Here is a 19,065-nt window from a genome sequence, read left to right as displayed (position 1 = left end):
TAGCTTGTTAGCTGTACATTTTGTCACACAGCAGCTTTTAGGCATTATTCTGTTTTTTGATATAAGCCAGAAATGACTCTCGCAATACAAAGTGAATGGAGACGGTTGGATTGTTTCCCCCCGGTGCGCATGGTTTTCAAATTAGTATAACTGCGTTCTGTCTCTATCAATAGCTTCCTTTTTCCAAGCTCCGCCCACTTTACAATAACGGAAAAGTTACACAAAACACGATCTTAGCATGTCTTCTTCCGTCCAATCAACCTCATTTCACAAGAACATGTTATTTTTTTACATTAGGGTTGTAACGGTATACCGGTGTGGCGATATACCTTGATATAAACTTTTAGGATTATCATACCGTAAACATTTGCTTATACACGGTTTTGGGGGAAAAATAAAGCAGATCTCACCTGCGCTACTACGCACATGCAACTTCGACGTGACTGCTAGACTCCACTCGTTTATGTACAGCAGAGAAAATGTCAGAGACTACAAATTCTATCCCCCACCAGAAAAAAAGTTTAAATTTACAGTATAGGAATACTTTGGGTATACGAAAAAATTAACACGGGGTTGTCCTTGAAGATGGATATCCAGTTTGCAAGAAATGTGGACGAAGAGTGGCTGCAAAAAGAGGCACTAAAGCCCATTTAAGTGATTAATATTACATATCAATTTAAGTTGATTATACTTAGGCCATATAATAAAAACTATACATACTCACTATATGACGATGTGAACAAATGAATATATCCAGAGCAGCTCTGAGAGAATTTAATAAGTATTTTATCATTTTATTTAAAACAATAAAATTAAAAGAATAAAAAAGATTAAGAATCAAAGTTTACTTTTTTCGAAAGTGTATTTTTTTCCAAAAAAAATTAATATAATAAACCATATGTTCAACCCAAAACCCCTATCTGTTTTTTATTAATTTAAGGGTCATTGTAGCTAATGATAATAATAATAATAATAATAATGTGTTTAATACTGGCAAACCGCGAAACCGCGATAGTTTCTGAGACGATTATCATACCGTGGAAATGTCATACCGTTACAACCCTATTTTACATAATGTCATTTTCGATGGAATATAGATGGTTTAAGCAGGAACAACATAAACAAACGGCTTTCGTGAAACAAACGTAACTTCCGGTAAACTCAATAACAAGAGAGTCCTTTAAAGAGTAGTTTATTTCTGATAACAAGCAAAATAAGTAACGAGTGATTTACCTTAGTTCAGATCATAGCTGAAGTCAAAAACTACACTGTGCTTACATTCTCGTGTAAAATGTGTACTATATACTATATAATGTATACAATCTTAACTACAGATCGACTGCCAAACCTCCCTTCACATAGCGGTGATCCATGATCACCGTCTCCCCTCGAAGATAGAAAACCAAAACATTGTTCTGTTTGACGAGGTATTTGTTCCAGAGTTCAGTTTAGCCACTAGCCAGAGCATTAAAACAAACAGAGACCGGAAGTTAAAGGGGAAATATGAAAATCTGATTTTTTTCATGTTTAAGTGCTATAATTGGGTCACCAGTGCTTCTATCAACCTAGAAAATGTGAAAAAGACAGTAGCTTTGTTTTCGTAAGATTTAGCTCCCCTTGTGATGTCAGTAGGGGATAATCCCGCCTCTTAATCTGCACTATCCAACCACTGCACTGCAATTTAGTGTAGAGATCAGCTCATTTGCATTTTAAAGGACACACCCAAAAATGGCACATTTTTGCTCACACCCACAAAGTGGTTATGTTAACACTTTCCCCACCAGCATTTTTCATGATTTTCACAAAAATGTAAAGCCTCTCAGAAAATGTTCTTCTTCAAATATATAAACATGCAATATATCAAATTAAAGAACAGACCCTCTGCTTTCAAAAAAAAGTTCATCCTACCTTCATTAGTTCTCTTTTATCACCTCTCAAATATGGGTAGGTTTCTTCAAAAACAACAAATGTTGAGCAAAAATCTGAGATAATTCCATTTTTGTAATGACTTTTGATAGAAATCAGATTCAGAGCGATCCTCAAAACATACACGAACATACAGTTGTTTGTCCTAGGGCGATACTTCCGGGTTTTATAAGTTACAGACCTGGTGGCTAATAGCGGTATTGCGGATTGATGAGATAACTCGTCAATGGCAGGGAAAGAGTTAACATGTTATTATAAATTATCTATATGGTATTTTGAGCCAAAACGTCACATAGGTACTCTGGGGACACCAAAGATTTATTTGACATCTTAAAAAAGTGAAATGTCCCCTTTAAGTTCCGCCCAGACACGCAACCTCAACAACGCGCATGCTTCTCATGAACGTGTCTATATACGGTTTCAATTGGTAGAGCATTGTGTTAGCAGCACAAAATGTTGTGGGTTTGATTCCCAGGGAACACAGGTACTGATAAAATGTATACCTTGAATGCATTGTAAGGATAAAATCATCTCTCAAATGAAAAATGTAAATTGCATTATGTTATGTTCACGTGGAAAAAAACGCAGTATTTCTTACACAATTTACTTATCTCTATAGCGCTGTTTTTACTGTTTCATCCATGTCTTCCTTGTTCTATGAAGTCCCTCCTTCAGAAATACGTAATGAGTTCTGATTGTGTAGTTTGTTTAATGTGTTGTGCTTCGACAGCAGCTTAGCTTAGCCGAGCCGTTTGAGCCAAAGTTGGCGACTGGCGTATTCCTGTGGGTGGAGTTTAGTCAAAAACTCTACTAATGACGTCATTCAATTCAGCCCTCTCTGAAGTCCAAACCGTCCGTTCGCTGTAGGCTTTAGAAGGGGAATTTTGTTAAAGAAAATATATCGCTTGGCAGTGAACTTTGAACTTTATCATTTTGCTGGTATTATTTATGCTCCAACATTACACACTAACTAAAGTTTAAAAAATGTGATATGGAAGAATGTGACCTTTAAAATGTACAAATGAGTTAATACAAATTCATATGAATTAGCCAAGTTGTAAAATAGTGAATTAACCAAGTTGTAAAATAGTTAAGAGTTTCCCTGAGATTGTGTGGGTCCAACTAAAGAACTTATCGTTTATATGGTTAATGCTAGCACAGGCCGACATGATAGAGGTGGCTTAATGGTAAAGCATAAATCTAATAAAATATTCACTTAAATTAACAAAGTTAAAAGTATATCATCGTATCACAATTATTTAATCCTTATATAATTAAAGGTTTAGGTGAACCCTGTTAAAATTATTGAATTCAGCCACATTTGTTAGATAATACTGGACCCCTGGTTCATAATAACGTATTTGTTCATTCCTTTACACAGAGAGACATCCGTAAAGTGACTGGTTGATGTCAGTGTGGATATTTCTGTTCGCCTGAAATGTGTTTTTCTGTCTCACCAGTGTAATTAGACACCGTGAGTGTGTACGTGTGTGCGTGTGTGATGTCCGCCTTCATCACCCTGATAAAGGCCTCTTGTGTGAAGATCTTACAGACCCAATTACTGTAATCACACCGATCAAAGAGAGGGTGTTGTAGAGAAGAGAGCGGTAGTCAAGTCATAGCGTGGCTAACACAGGGTGTATGTGTGTATCATTTGCGTAGGGGTAGGGGTGGGTTAGCTGTTCAATTCGCATCCATCTTCCCTTTAATATACAGATTAGCTTTCATCTCTTTCTTTCTCTCTCTCGCTCTTCTGTTGTATATGCATGTACTGTATTTTAATATGGTACAAAATGTTTCACAACTATACCTATAAAGCTGCACTCTGTAACTTTTGCCTCTCTATCGCCATCTCTGTTTGAAACTTAAAATTGCAAGTTATGGACTTATCCTGTGTTTGAAGTCAAATGATATCAAACTGACAGCTCAAACTTATAAATTATTATTAAACGATTACTGTTTTGAATCAGGGTAAGATATGGAGCTGATTTATGTACTTGCAGTTTTCTTTAACTCATTCCCCGCCAGCCTTTTTTTTTAAGTTGCCCACTAGCATTTTTTGTGATTTTCACAAAGTTTTACAAAATGCCTTCAAGGAAAAATTTTTTTAAAATAAATAAACATCCAAATATATCAAAATAAAAAAACAGACCCTCTGCTTTCAAACAAACCATAAACAAACAAACAAAAAAGCTGAAATAATTGCATTTGTGTTAAGGAATTTTGTTAGAGATCAGATTCATAATGATTATCAAAACATGTATGTAAAATTAATTAAAAAAAAATTGGTTCAGTTTTTTATTCGGTCTCTAGTGGATAATCGCGGTATTACAGATCACCATAAAAACTCATTAGGAACACGTTTTTTCAGGCAAATGTTTTCTCTTCAATGGCGGGGAATGAGTTAAAAAGCTCCTAATATTTCTCATTTAAGTACATATATGTATACATTTGGGTAAAAAGGTGTACTTTTTTAAAGGGTACCACCCCAGTGACAGCTTTTGTACCATTTCATCTGAGAGTGTATTAACTTTTTTTTATTTCGAGAGAAAATAAAATAATAACAATAGTAACAAACTCGCTTATTATCTTCAAATCACTTCACACATATAAAAATATATATTACACCTAAGATCAGAACTATAACTGTTTTTATACACTGTATAAAAAGATTTGTTGATTTAACTTTAAAAAGTAAGTTACCTGGTTGCCTTAAAATTCAACTAAAAAATATTTTTAACTAAAAAAAAATTGTTGCGTCAACTACTATTTTTAAGTTGAATTACCTGAAAATTTTACGGTAACCAGGTAAGTTACTTTACTTTTTTATACCGTGTAAAAACATCATTACTATATTTTAAAAATATACCTCTTTTATAATGAGCTGTCTGCCTGGTTTAATCAAAACTGTATTATTTGTGAACACATTTTAACAAATCTGGCAAAAACTGAGTCAGCCTTCATTTTTAAGGTCCTCATTCTATATTTTTCAATTAAAACATGCACAATATGCACAATTTTAAAGCCATTAGATATCAACACAGTAGAACGTTAAAAAGTCAGAAGTTGGATCAACCTAAAAAATGACTTAAATTGGTAACACTTACGTTTTTCATCTAAAGTAAAAATTTAAGTTGAATAAACTTTTGAGGTGTTACCAATTTAAAGAGCACCTATTGTCCGATTCACGTTTTTACATTTCCTTTGGTGTGTAATTGTCTCCAACGTAAATCTGTTTTAATCTACTACAGCAAACACACAGAATAGGCAACAGTTTTGTTCCTGGGATTGGTGATGTAGAAAAAACTAACAATATCATAATTCCTCCTGCTTCAGACTAAAAGTCTGTAAGTTAACTCCTGTTAGCAACCCAATCTTTCAAACATGGTAAGGAGCGTCACATCTCCGGCTGACGTCAGAGGTATTCAGGCCAATCACAGATTAGCGGGCCAATCAGGACCACAGAGCTTTTCAAATCTATGCATTTCAGGAACAAAGTGAAATCTGGAGCTACAAAAATGTACAGTATTTGAAAAAAGAATGTCTTTAACCATAAACCACCCAAACACATTGTATTATACCAAATTCACAAAATAACATTGTTTTTAGCAATGAAATAGGTGCTCTTTAAGTCATTTTTTAGGTTGATCCAACTAAATAAATGAAAAGAGTTAAAATCCATCCTAAAACCATCCAGTTAATACATTCGTTCATTGAGGAGCATCATAAATATTTGACATATTGTGTATTTATTGAATTGTGTTGAGTGATACGCAGGGAAAAACATTCATTAAACATGGAAAAAAGCAGGAGACTAAACCCAAACACAGATGAATACCTCAGATTATTCCAAAGTAATTATTTTTTACATAAACATTCAGTTTTGTAGCCTGTTTCAGTACTCACAAATGAGTGGCTCTCTGTGTGTGTTTGCAGAGAAAGGGTCAGCAGGTACACAGACTGAGGTGGTCGGTCAAATTCCTCCCGGGCGTCCAATCCCCTCCTGTACCGCGGTAAAGGTGAGGTCCACTACACGGATAAATAAAGACAGTTCAGACTTACGTTTGTCTTAGCTTCAAGTTCTTGCTGTTTCTTAACTCTAAAAATTTATTTTTTATACTGCACTATAATGGGTCCTTTAAATGCTATGCTAGTATTTTGTTATAATAACGTAATAAATGTGCTATTAATATTTCATTTAATATTTTTCCCTTCTCTTGATTTGTATGCTGTCAGTTTGCTTAACACAAGACCTTTGACTAACTCTGCTCACACTGCATTGATATTAAAATAAAAATTAGGGATGCACCGATTATTCGGCCACCGAAATCTTTTGGCCGAAAATGGCCCAAAAGAGCATTTTTGGTTTTTGCTCAAAAGACTTTTATCACCGAAACAATACAACCGAAATGTTCTGATGACGCAAACAGAAACCGCGACCTGCACATGTGGAGAAGCCTGTTTATGTTGCGGGCAGCTAGCAGATCTTTACGAAAGATTCAACCAATGTGATCATTCATTTTTTTGGGGCCTGAAATTGCTAATACAACCTTTAAAGTATATTATTAAGAATGTTTTTGCCATTTATTTAAGATACATTATGGTTTTTATTAATCAAGCAACAGAAACTAATCGTTAGATTAATCGTCCAATTAGTCATTAGATTAGTTGACTAATCGAAAAAATAATCGAAAAAAATAATCGTTTAATAAATAATCGTTTACCCCAGCCCTAATTCGTATGCCCTTCAAAGATCAGAAATCTTTATGTGTAAACTTTAGTCTCAAACTGTAGTCCATTAACATACATTTGGCGAATAGAGCAATGATAAACAACGTAATGTTTTTATGCGGAACTTGCCCTCCGTCTGTGTGTTCGCGCGCATTTAAGTGCACTCAGTAGTGTATACACAAAAAGACGCGTTTCAAAAAGCAAGCAAACATAAAATCTTTGTTATTGACAGGGCACATACAAACAAAATGATCTTCACAGTATTCTTTTTCTAATAAAAACATTTGTTTATGTCTTAAGTCTATGTATAGATTACAGACAGAAACCAGTCTGTGCTTATTTGGTCTTAAAGAGACAGTAACCTCAATTAACCTACTTAAGTCTCTGTCATTAATGTTAATCAAACAACCCTAGACAAAGAGAAAATCACTTCTGTAGCTCTAAAAAAATAATAATTATAGTTAATTTATACAATAAAGACAGTGTTATGATTCATTATGTACCTAATGCTAATTTTAGACCTTACTTAATGTGCAACTTTGTTCTTTTTTATAAATGTTTGTAATTTGTTATTCGATTTTCACACCACTTTTTTGCTGATCCGAAAAATAATACGATCCGTGCCTCAAAAACTGTAATGTGATCCTAACCGTGAGTTTTGTGATCCGTCACACCCCTAGTAAAGTTAGTACACAGTCATAGCCATAAATGCAATGGTACTAATAATTGGCATAATTTTTTCGGTGTTTCGGTCTTGGTTTCCTCGTTTTCGGACAAGAATTTTCATTTCGGTGCATCCCTAATAACAATTTAAGATTTGACTGGATAGAGCCCTGCATAAGCAGCACAAAAGGTCACGTCTTCATTCCCAAAAAACACACATACTAATAAAATGTATAGCTTATAATGCACAGCGAATCACTTTGGATAATACTGTCTATTTACATTCATGCAAATACAACTTTGCATAAATGTGAATGAGTACAGGATGTTTGTTTACAACGTTAATTGTTATATGACTTTTTCCCGCCCACTTGGCCTTGATTACATCATCAGAAAAAGTAGAGATGTTTCAGAAGGGAAACATTTTGATGACAAATGATAAATTGTTTACAATGTAACCAGAAAAAGTCAGATTTGAGTCATGTTGGCTTGTAAAGAGTTAAAACCTTTCAAAAAGATTACTATTTTATGTTACTATTCAAATGCGTAATAAATAATACATAAAACTGTTTTGGTTCATTTTTGGAGTGGATGACCCATGTTATGTCTCAACAGAGCATAGAGGTGGGACGCTCCCTCCCGCTGCTTGATTCGTCTCCAAAGCGACCTCTGAGTAGACTGTCAAGTCGACTCACCATCAGGCCACCGTTTGCCTCAGTGAACATTCAACGCTGTCGGTGAGTTTGAGCTAAATTGAAAAAACCATCGACCGTTGATTGTGCCCTGTGGCCAAACCCTACCGAGCCTAACCAACCCCCTCCCAACCCAAACAAATCCACGCATACTCCCGGCAAAGACGAGTGTTAAGCACGGACTCCCGGACGCTACCGGCAACCTCGTATGAATCCCGGAAACTCTGACTTTGAGAAGTACAGCAAAGGTCACAATCAACATTCATTGCTGTCGGTGGGTTGAACTGTGAACGAAAGCTCACTGAACAATGAATGCAACTGTGTCCCAGATATTCATCCCGCTAACGTGGCTTCAGAGATATATTTTAAGTGACAAAGCTGGACCTAATCGTTTGCTCTTCAAGTTTGTGTGGCGAAGAGAACACAGTGTCTGCAAAACACAGATGCGCCATTTTGAGACCAACAAATGATTCTTGTGTATATTAAATACTGTAAGCCAGTGGTTCTCAAACTGGGGGCCAGGGGGGCCGCAAGATGGTGCCAGGGGGGGCCCCAGTTTTATGACATTTCATAAAATACATTCATTTATCGTGAATTCTGTGTAATTACACCTAAAAAAAATAAGGCTACTAACCAATAGCACTACTTTGTATACTTTAATATGTTTTGTCGTATTAAAATGTTACGTTTTAGAACAAATTTGTTATAAAAAAAAATTTGGGGGGCCACGAAGGAATGCACCATATACAAGGGGGGCCGCACGCTGAAAAAGTTTGAGAACCACTGCTGATAGTGACTACGAAAGTCATAGTGGTTTATGCATGCAAGTGGACATATTGAATTGTGGTGCTCATATGGAAGATGCAGGTTCGATTCTGGTCTGTGCTGGGTGCTAATTTTTAAAAATGCTTTCTTTCTCCCTCTTCATTAGGGATTGTCTGTAAAAAATTAAACTTTGTATCTTTGTGTTGCACCTTTCATATCTTTGCCTTGTTTTCCTCACTTTTGTAAGCATCTGCAAAATGCCTAAATCTTACTTCTGTACCCTCTTCACATCTCCTTTAGTGCATGATAAATGCAAAATGTGTACATGAACAATTGTTTCTGTTAAGATTTAATAATGTTTCTAATCTTATTCCAATGTATTAGTAATAAAAGGCAGATGGAAACGTATATAGCACACCTTTTCTGTTTGAAATGTGAATGTAAAAGCCAAACAAGTTAAATCAAATCAGATTATTATTAAACAGTTTCTGCACTGCACTGATGTATTAAATGGATGTGATATGACACGGCCTACTCATCACATTTAAGCTGAACTAAAGCGATCACGGTAAAATCAGAGGATAGCCGTATCTTAATTACAGGCCAACGGTTTTCCTGTCCGTTTCTAGGCCAATCCGAGATTATGTCACATCGCTGGTAGTTTATGAAAAATTAATCCAAATTAAATTCGTCAAGAAGCTGATGTGGCTTATCATATCACTGTGGGTGACACCGCAGACGGAGATTGACTCCTCTGCCGGCCGACAGTCAATCCACAGGATTAATTAACATCAGATTACGGCTGCATCGCAGACCTGCTGTGTGTGCTTTCCTTTTTTTATTCTTTTTATACGCTGGCTGAGTTATTTGATGACACTGTCACACTGAGGAAGAAGATTTAAAAGCTATTTACAGAATCTAAGCGCAAGTAATGCAGATCGCCTTCGTGTCTTTAACTCTGAATGCGTGATTTGATTTCAGTGATTCGTTTAATCAGAGAAATTGCAGCTATTTCAAATGTAACATTATAGGCTAAAATACATAGCATATCTGAATTGTAGTTATACTGTAATTCATTTAATTTGTAACTAGATCTGAAGCAGCCTTTACAGTTTGAATTTAGCTATATGATCTTATGATTATACAGTAGATGTAAAATAAAAATACCAATCACAATTCAGTATGCAACAGAGTGAAAAGAAAAGAATAAAAGCAAGATACATTTGAAAAATTGGTTTATGTATATATACACATTTGGTGACAAAATGTACCTCTGGGGCACTAATATAAACTCTTTGGTACCAATATGAACTGTTTGGTACTAATTTGCACCTCTGATGTGCCAATATGAACTCTTTAATACCAATTTGGACCTCTGAGGTGCCAATATGAACTGTTTGGTACTAATATGCACCTCTGGAGGTACCAATGTGAACTATTTGGTACCATTATGCACCCATGCGGTGCCACTATGAACTCTTTGGTATCAATATGCACCTCTGAGGTGCCAATATGAGGTGCCAATATGAACTCTTTGGTACCAATATGCATCTCAGAGGTGCCAATATGAACTGTTTGGTAACAAATATGCACCTCTGGGGCACTAATTTGAACTAATTCGTACCAATATGCACCTCTGAGGTCCAAATTTGAACTCTTTGGTACCAATATGCACCTCCAAAGTGCCAATATGAACTCTTAGGTACCAATATGAACACATTCGTACCAATATGCACCTCTGAGGTGCCAATGTGAACTCTTTGGTATCAATATGCACCTCTGAGGTGCCAATATGAACTCTTTGGTACCAATATGCACCTCCAAAGTGTCAATAAGAACTCTTAGGAATCAATATGTACCCCTGAGGTGCCAATATGAACTCTTTGGTACCAATATGGACCCCTGAGGCACCAATATTAACTCTTTAGTACCAATATGTACCTCTGGGGCACTAATATGAATGCTTTGGTACCAGTACTCTGAGGTGCCAATATGAACTCTTTGGTACCAATATGGACCCCTGAGGCACCAATATTAACTCTTTAGTACCAATATGTACCTCTGGGGCACTAATATGAATGCTTTGGTACCAGTACTCTGAGGTGCCAATATGAACTCTTTGGTAACAATATGCACATCTGATGTGCCAATGAGAGGTGCCACTATGAACTCTTTGGTATAAATATATGCACCCATGAGGTGCCAATATGAACTCTTTGGTACCAATATGCACTCCTGAGGTGCCAATATGAACTCTTTGGTACCAATATGCACTCCTGAGGTGCCAATATGAACTCTTTGGTAACAATATACATCCATGTTATGCCAATATGAACTCTTCGGTACCATTACATACCTCTGAGGTGCCAATATGAACTCTTTGGTACCAATATGCATCTATGAGGTGCCAATATGAACTCTTTGGTACCAATAATATGCACCTCTGGGGCACTAATATGAACGCTTTGGTACCAGTATGCACCTCTGGAGCTGCCAATATGAACTCTTTGGTACCAATAATATGCACCTCTGGGGCACTAATATGAACGCTTTCGTACCAATATGCACCTCTGAGGTGCCAATGTGAACTCTTTGGTACCAATATACATCCCTGTTATGCCAATATGAATTTTTCGGTACCAATATGCACCTTTGAGGTGACAAAATGTCCTGTTTGATACCAATATGCACCTCTGAGGTGCCAATATGAACTCTTCGGTACCAATATGAACTCGTTGGTACCAATATGCACCTTTGAGGTGCCAATATGAACTGTTTAATACCAATATGCACCTCTGAGGTGCCAATTTGAACTCTTTGGTACCAATATGCACCCATGAGCTGCCAATATGAACTCTTTGGTACCAATAATATGCACCTCTGAGGTGCTAATATGAACTCTTTGGTACCAATATGAGGTGCCACTATGAACTCTCTGGTACCAATATATGCACCCATGAGGTGCCAATATAACCTCTCGGGTACTAATATGCATCCCTGATGTGCTAATATGAACTCTTTGGTACCAATATACACCTCTGGGGTGCCAATATGAGGTGCCACTATGAACTCTATGGTACCAATATATGTACCCATGAGGTGCCAATATGAACTCTTTGGTAATAATAGCACCTCTGAGGTGCCACTATGAACTCTATGGTACCAATATATGCACACATGAGGTGCCAATATGAACTCTCTGTTACCATTATGAACCTCTGAAGTGCCAATATGAACTCTTTGGTACCAATATGCATCCCTGATGTGCCAATATAACCTCTCGTGTACTAACATGCATCCCTGATGTGCCAATATGAACTCTTTGGTAACAATATGCACCTCTGAGGTATTAATATGAAGTATTTAGGTCCAATGGTTTGCTTTTGGAAAAGGGTACCACCCCAGTGACATCTAGGGACCATTTTATGTCCATTTTTTTCTGACAGTATATGCCAATAAATCTAGTAAAAAAGACCAATCGCAGTTCAGTTTGCAAATACAACGATTACCAACAGCTGTTGGTTAGATTTTGAGTTGATTGTATTTTTCTATTTATATTTTGTTAAAAGAGAAACATTCATATTAACCAAAAACCATTTGGGTTCATTGTAAATCATTGTAATTCGTCTTTATGTACACCAAGCCAGTCGACATCTAATGTGTCATTCAAAACTGTCTGACAATGCCATGATCAAAGCAAATGAGAAACATTTCTGTAAACCTTTTCTTCTCTACTATAATGACAAATCCTGCTTCTTGTTCTCTGAAAATTATCATTCTATCATAAGCTCGTTGGCTTTTGAATAAACACAAAAACTACAGTCCTGTATTACCTTTACCTCCTTTGAAGTCTCTCATTTGCTCATTTTGTGGGTATATTTAATTAAAGCCCCAAGGCCTTTGAGCTCATGTTTTCAAAGTTTCAGACCTCAGCAATATTTTGGGACAAAACATTTTGGTTTGTCTGAAATCTGAATGTCAATGTGGTTTTTAAACTTGCAACAGGAAATGTGAAGACTGCAGGTGTTTCACAAGATGACTCTCTTAATGGCACTTGACAGTAAACCAGGGAGCAGGGCATAAGCAACAGATTTGACGTCTGTGAATATTTGTGGTTACACATTTAACTGTACTGTATATATGCCTACTCAAGACAGTTTCTCAAATATGACACTATTTTGAGAAATACCGCAGTAGTTTTATATTTGCTTTCTGTTCAATGGCTTTCTTTTGTGGAGAAATTTTTCATACCTGTAATTTTAAAAGTCTACACGTGAATTACATTAAACATGACATTCAAATACTAAACCAATACATTAACCTTCATTTCTGACTTGTTTCTGTATGGTTTTTTTTTTTTTTTTTTGAGAATGGCCTTGTTTGCAGATGTTATGCCAGAGATTACTGGCGAGCCCCTGGAAGCTCAGCAGACGTCAGAGCGGCCCTGTTCATTTTCAGCCAACATTAACATTTGTCAGATGTTATTAGCATGTGTCAACATTTGAGTTGGAAGATGCGAAGGTTCAACGAGGTCTTACATGAACAATATACCAGCAGCAAAATGAGTAAATAAAGAGAATGTAAATTAGACTAAGCAAACTTTAAGAAGTCTTACATTAGTGTGCAAAAGTCTTAGGCCACCATGCCAGAATTATATTTGTTGTTTTTGCAATGTTATAGTGATCATATGTAATTGTTTCTCAGTCTCTTTAATAGAATACAACCAGAAAATACATGAAATGTGTATGTAGTATTAAAAACTGTATTAAAATGTAAACTGATGTGTCAAGTTTTTAGGGTAAACTCCCCTTCCACTTGAGCAATAGCAGGAAACGGCGGGATATCTTAAACCTAAATAAAATTTAATCCTAATTTTTAATTTTAAAGAAATTAGTCTTTTTACTTCATTTTGCTCAAAAACGCTCAAGATGTGTTTAGCGCCAAGAGCGGTCACAATAAACACAGACGATGCCTAAAGACGACATTTAGTAGACCAGTGGTTCTCAAACTTTTTCGGTGCCAGCCCCCCTTATACGGTGCATTCCTTCGCAGCCCCCCAAAGAAAATTTAAGACAAATTTGTTCTAAAACGTAACATTTTAATTAAAAAAAAAACATTATACAAAGTAGTGCTGTTGTTTAGTAGCCTTATTCTTTTAGGTTTAATTACATTAATTTATAATGAATTCTATGTATTTTATAAAATGTCATGAAGCTGGGGCCCCCCTGGCACCATCTCGCGGCCCCCCTCTATAGTAGACGATGCCCAAAGACGACATTTAATAATATATACTCGATTCATTTTTTTTTTCTTTTTTTCAACATCAAAACCACTGGTGACAGAAGAGATCCCGGAAAAACACAATTTTTAATCCATGGAATAAGGTAAGGTACAAAGTAAGCTAGGCAATTAATTAATACACTGATAAAAATGATTCATTGAATATAATAAATTTAATCAATTTTTTAAGGTAAGTGGTTGCAATCAATTTATTTAAGCTACATTTAAACAAAAAAGATTAGTAAAGTAAAATAAAATATAAAACTTTTGTTTAAATGTAGCTTAAATAAATTGATTGCAACCACTTACCTTAAAAAAATTGATTAAATTCAATGAATCGTTTTTTTCAGTGTATAAGGTTAATGAAACTGAATTTCATCATTAAAATATCATCATTAAATATGTTATAGCAGTGGTTATCAAACATTTTCAGCATACACCCTCCCTAAGGTCTACACCAGTAATTCTTAAAGTGTGGTCCGCCAAACCCCCCTAGTGGTCCGCCAAAAGATGAACTAAACTAGTGTTAATACAAAATTGTCACTTATTTAGGTAGATTTTTGCACTTGCGAAACTGTGATATCAGTTCTTGCCATTCTGTTTTAATAACAAAAAAATGGATTGGTAGCTAAACCAAAGAGGAGTCAAAAGAAAAGATCAAGCGTCAACTGAAAGCAGCTAAAATCCACAAATCTATTAGTTTTGTAATGTAGTTTTTGTTTCATGTGTAAAGTCCCTGTAATTTCAGTGATTTTGGACATTAAGGGGAACATTTTTTCAGCATTTTATTGTTACCAAAGTTACAACCATAGACTTCATGTATACCCACCACCTCAGTTTTAAACTAATGGCTCTTTGGAATGACATTAAGTGGGACCGAGGCTGTTATAGTATGTTTAATTGCATTTGTTTTCACATGTGCAGTTTGTTGTTCATATTAAGCTGCAACTCATTTCACATTTACTTTTTCAAATGAAATAAAATTCGTATAATAATTTCTGAACATAGCATTGCATTTGTTTTTAAAAATTTTGTTTTTGACTTGAAACAGTTGCATATTAAACTTACATTTAGCTTATCCTTCCTATTATGTTGTTTTTTGGGGGCGTGTTAGAGTGGGATTCTGTTAGATGGTCCTCAGAAAGAAATTGAAAGATAAAGTGGTCCTTGGGCTGAAAAAGTTTGAGAAACACTGGTCTACACCCTTTGTGCCCTCATCGAAAATTCAAACAATCTAAAACTTTTATATATTAACTTATTACATTTTAATTAAACTAAAACATTATAAATTACATAAAGTTGTTTTGTGGTTGGTTGCCTTTTTTTCATAAGTTTGATTAACAGAATTTATTAAAAAATATATATTTTATAAAATATCATATAAATGGGGTACCCTGTCACCACCTGGTGGCCACTTAGGGGGCCATGGCCTCGAGTTTGAGAATCACTGTAAATGTTATTTTATATCTATATATATTTTTTTATCAAATACATTTTTACACTAAATGGATATTGACCCTTAGCGGTCAGCCCAACCATTTGGTAGAGGTCTGTAAAAAAATAGGGTAAATAAAAGTTTTATAGGGCACACTGAAAAAAATTATTCATTGAATTTAATCAATTTTTTAAGGTAAGTGGTTGCAATCAATTTATTTAAGCTACATTTAAACAAAAGTTTTATATTTTATTTTACTTTACTAATCTTTTTTGTTTAAATGTAGCTTAAATAAATTGATTGCAACCACTTACCTTAAAAAATTTATTAAATTCAATGAATCATTTTTTCAGTTTAAATACAAAGTTTTTTGTTGTTATGGCCCCATGGAACTAGAAAAAGCAAATTATGCATTTAATATGTGTCTTACAAAGGGTTAAAAATTCTTAAAAGTGTATCCTTGCAATTTTTATTCATTAATAGAGAACGTAAAAAGTTAAAGTAAAATGTATAAAATTGATGACTGAATAAAATATTCAATAAGAGCAGATGTGAACTTCAATACTGTTTAAAAATCATCTCAGCGCATGACTTCAAAAAGCTGCATGCTGAAATACCAAGAAAACAATTTTACAAATTCTGGGCAAAAGATGACTGAATATGATAAAGTATAACAGTTTTGTTTTATTTTACATCATTTCCATTTGTTTTAATGAGTTCACTATTTTTCAAAAATTTTAACAATAAATAATTATATTTTTAGTAACATTAATATAGAAGTGATTTTAAATGTTTAACTAGTATGGTGCTCAAATACCTGTTTGTCCCAAACCATTGACACAGACATCTATTAACATTTGCCCTCAGCTATTGGGAAAAACAATGACCCTGTCACTATTTCTGATCTTAAGATTGTGTCTTACTCAAAACAATCTGATATCTCTATAAAATTAAAAATAAGTGTATCAACGCAAGAAAATTAGGTAGATGCTGCCATCTAGTGGTCAATGTTTGATGTGATCCCAGTATGTGATTGGTGATTGTTAAGTTTATTTTAAATCAAATTTAACATAAGTCTAAATAATTAAAATGTATTTAGATTTGTAAAGTCAAAGCCAATTGATTAACATTATAAAATAATTTCTGTTTCACTACGTTTTTAATTATACGCATCTACAAAAATACATTTAAATGATGTTTAAAATATACATCTAGATTTATCTATCTATCTATCTATCTATCTATCTATCTATCTATCTATCTATCTATCTATCTATCAGAAGGCATTGTTCATAATGATTCTATCAGCAATGATGTTGGGATGGGGTGGGATGAGGGTGTGTGACCCGATGATGACCCTCATCTCGAGGTCAGTCATGTCAGGTTCCTCATTTGTTGTCTGTGGCAGTTCTGAGGAATGTGTTGGAATTCGTGGATTGGGGGGTGTCTTATTAGCACCTAATGATGCAGAGGGGACAATCTGCCGGTTCCAAAACACTGAGCCTATACCTGCAGTAGAGGAGATTTACGCAGCCTTACAGCATCATTCAGGGCTAAAGGATGGCTGTTTTTCCACTCAGATCTTGCCCTCTGCCCTCCTTCTTCATCTTTATGTCAGGTCTGAATGGCAAGAGGTTCACACTATCAGAATCGAGACTGAATATTTGTTTCAAAAGATAATAGACCATAACAATGTTATGTGTTAAGACTGGTCTTAATGACACGTTTATAGTATCGTATTAATGTACTTGAATTTGATATTACTTTGATGCTTACATTGCAAATTTGCTAATATTGCTAATATTTTAAGTCCTTCATTTGCATTTTGATTTTATTTTGAATTTTTAATTTTATTTTGCATTTATTCTTTTTCAGGCGCTTTTATCCATGAGAAGGCATTCAACATTTGTATAAGAAAACAATAAGTGTGACCCAGGTGAAAATGTGCACTAAATACACTTTATGGGGCGGTTTCTCAAATTAATCCAGGATTATTCCTTACTTATATTAGGACATTTAAGTAGTTTTTACAAACATAACTTACAAAAAACAAAACGTGTGCATCTTGAGACAAAGCAATGGCAGTAATATATGTTAAGATATGTCAAGATTTTAAATTAAGGCAGCTCAAAATGCATTTTAGTCTGGCACTGTCCGGGAAACCACCCCATAGGGGCGGTTTCCCGGACCAGGATTAGCTTAATCCAGGACTAGGCCTTAGTTTAATTAGTAAATATAACTAGTTTTAACAAACATGCCTTACTAAAAACATTATCTGTGTGCATTTTGAGGTAAAATAAAGGGCACTGATGTATTTTAAGATGTCAGTGCAAGTTGTTTTCAGTTTGGAGAGCTCTTAAAAGTGTTTAAGTCTAGGACTAGTCTAATCCCTGTCCAGGAAACTGCCCCTTAATGTCCTAATATAACTAAGGCCTAGTCCTGGATTAATCTAAACCCTGTTCGGGTAACTGAGGGGCAGTTTCGGACAGGGATTAGACTAGTCCTAGACTAAAATAAATGTAAGAGCTGTCCAAACTTAAAACAACTTGCACTGATATTTTTTAAAATACATCAGTGCCCTTTGTTTTGCCTCAAAATCCACACAAGTAATGTTTTTTAGTAAGGCATGTTTGTTACAACTAGTTATAATTCCAAATAGACTATATAGGCCTAGTCCTGGTTTAAAACAATCCCATTAAAGGAATAGTTCACCCAAAATTAAAATGCTGTCATCATTTACTCATTATTCTCATGTCGTTACAAACTAGGGCTGCCAAAAGATTAACTGTGATTAATCGCATACAAAATAAAAGTTTTTTGCATAATTTATGTGTGTGAACTATGTGTAAGATAGATACACTGTAAAAAATACTTTGCTGCCTTAAAATATTTTGTTAAATCAACTCAGATTTACAAGTCATGTCAACAGAGATGAGTTGTCACAACTCATAAAATATTGTTGAAAAAAGTCAACTTAATTTTTTAAGTTATAACAACTCACGTTTAGTTACAACAACTCATCTCTAGTCAAGATAAATAATAGTAAGTTGAAATGACTTGTAAATCCCTGTTGATTCAACAAAAAATTTTAAGGCAGCAAAGTATTTTTTACAGTGTAGATAGATAGATAGATAGATAGATAGATAGATAGATAGATAGATAGATAGATAGATAGATAGATGGAAGTAAATGGGGACCACGAACGGTTAGGATTATATATTAACGCAGGGCTCAACATAATGGACCGCCCGGTGGCCCAGGGCAAGCGTGAGAGACATTCGGGCCAGTAAAAAGTATTGTCACTTCACCCTCAGTCACTACAATATATTTTCATCAATATGTGTGTGTGTGTGTGTGTGTATTATTTATCATCTTGGAAGCAGACATTTACTTAAGTAAAACACGACGAAACAATGCAATGCAATATTTTGTTTGCTGTCAGTTTACAGATAAAGCAGAAAAGTTGGGAGCCTTTTTCGTCGGAACATGTCTGTTGAATATGTAAACATATTATTATTTTTAAATACGTGACAGACACTGACATTTTTTAGTGGGGCCAGTGAAAATTTTGGC

General features: G+C 35.0%; 1 long non-coding RNA gene across 1 annotated transcript in view; it reads right to left on the bottom strand.

The window, feature by feature from the left end:
• LOC141359331 (uncharacterized) overlaps positions 1–19,065 on the bottom strand; it is a 183,745-nt gene that overhangs the window by 161,977 nt on the left and 2,703 nt on the right. Inside the window, exons 2-3 of the long non-coding RNA XR_012365754.1 lie at positions 17,002–17,112; positions 5,833–5,955 (exon numbers count right to left, since the gene is read on the bottom strand). This is a non-coding gene — a long non-coding RNA (uncharacterized lncRNA). The remainder of the gene's footprint in view (positions 1–5,832; positions 5,956–17,001; positions 17,113–19,065) is intronic.

This window comes from Misgurnus anguillicaudatus, chromosome 23, assembly GCF_027580225.2.
Source record: "Misgurnus anguillicaudatus chromosome 23, ASM2758022v2, whole genome shotgun sequence".
NCBI lineage: Eukaryota > Metazoa > Chordata > Actinopteri > Cypriniformes > Cobitidae > Misgurnus > Misgurnus anguillicaudatus.
The sequence above is the reverse complement of the archived record's forward strand: the minus strand, read 5'-3'. Positions and strand labels throughout refer to the sequence as shown.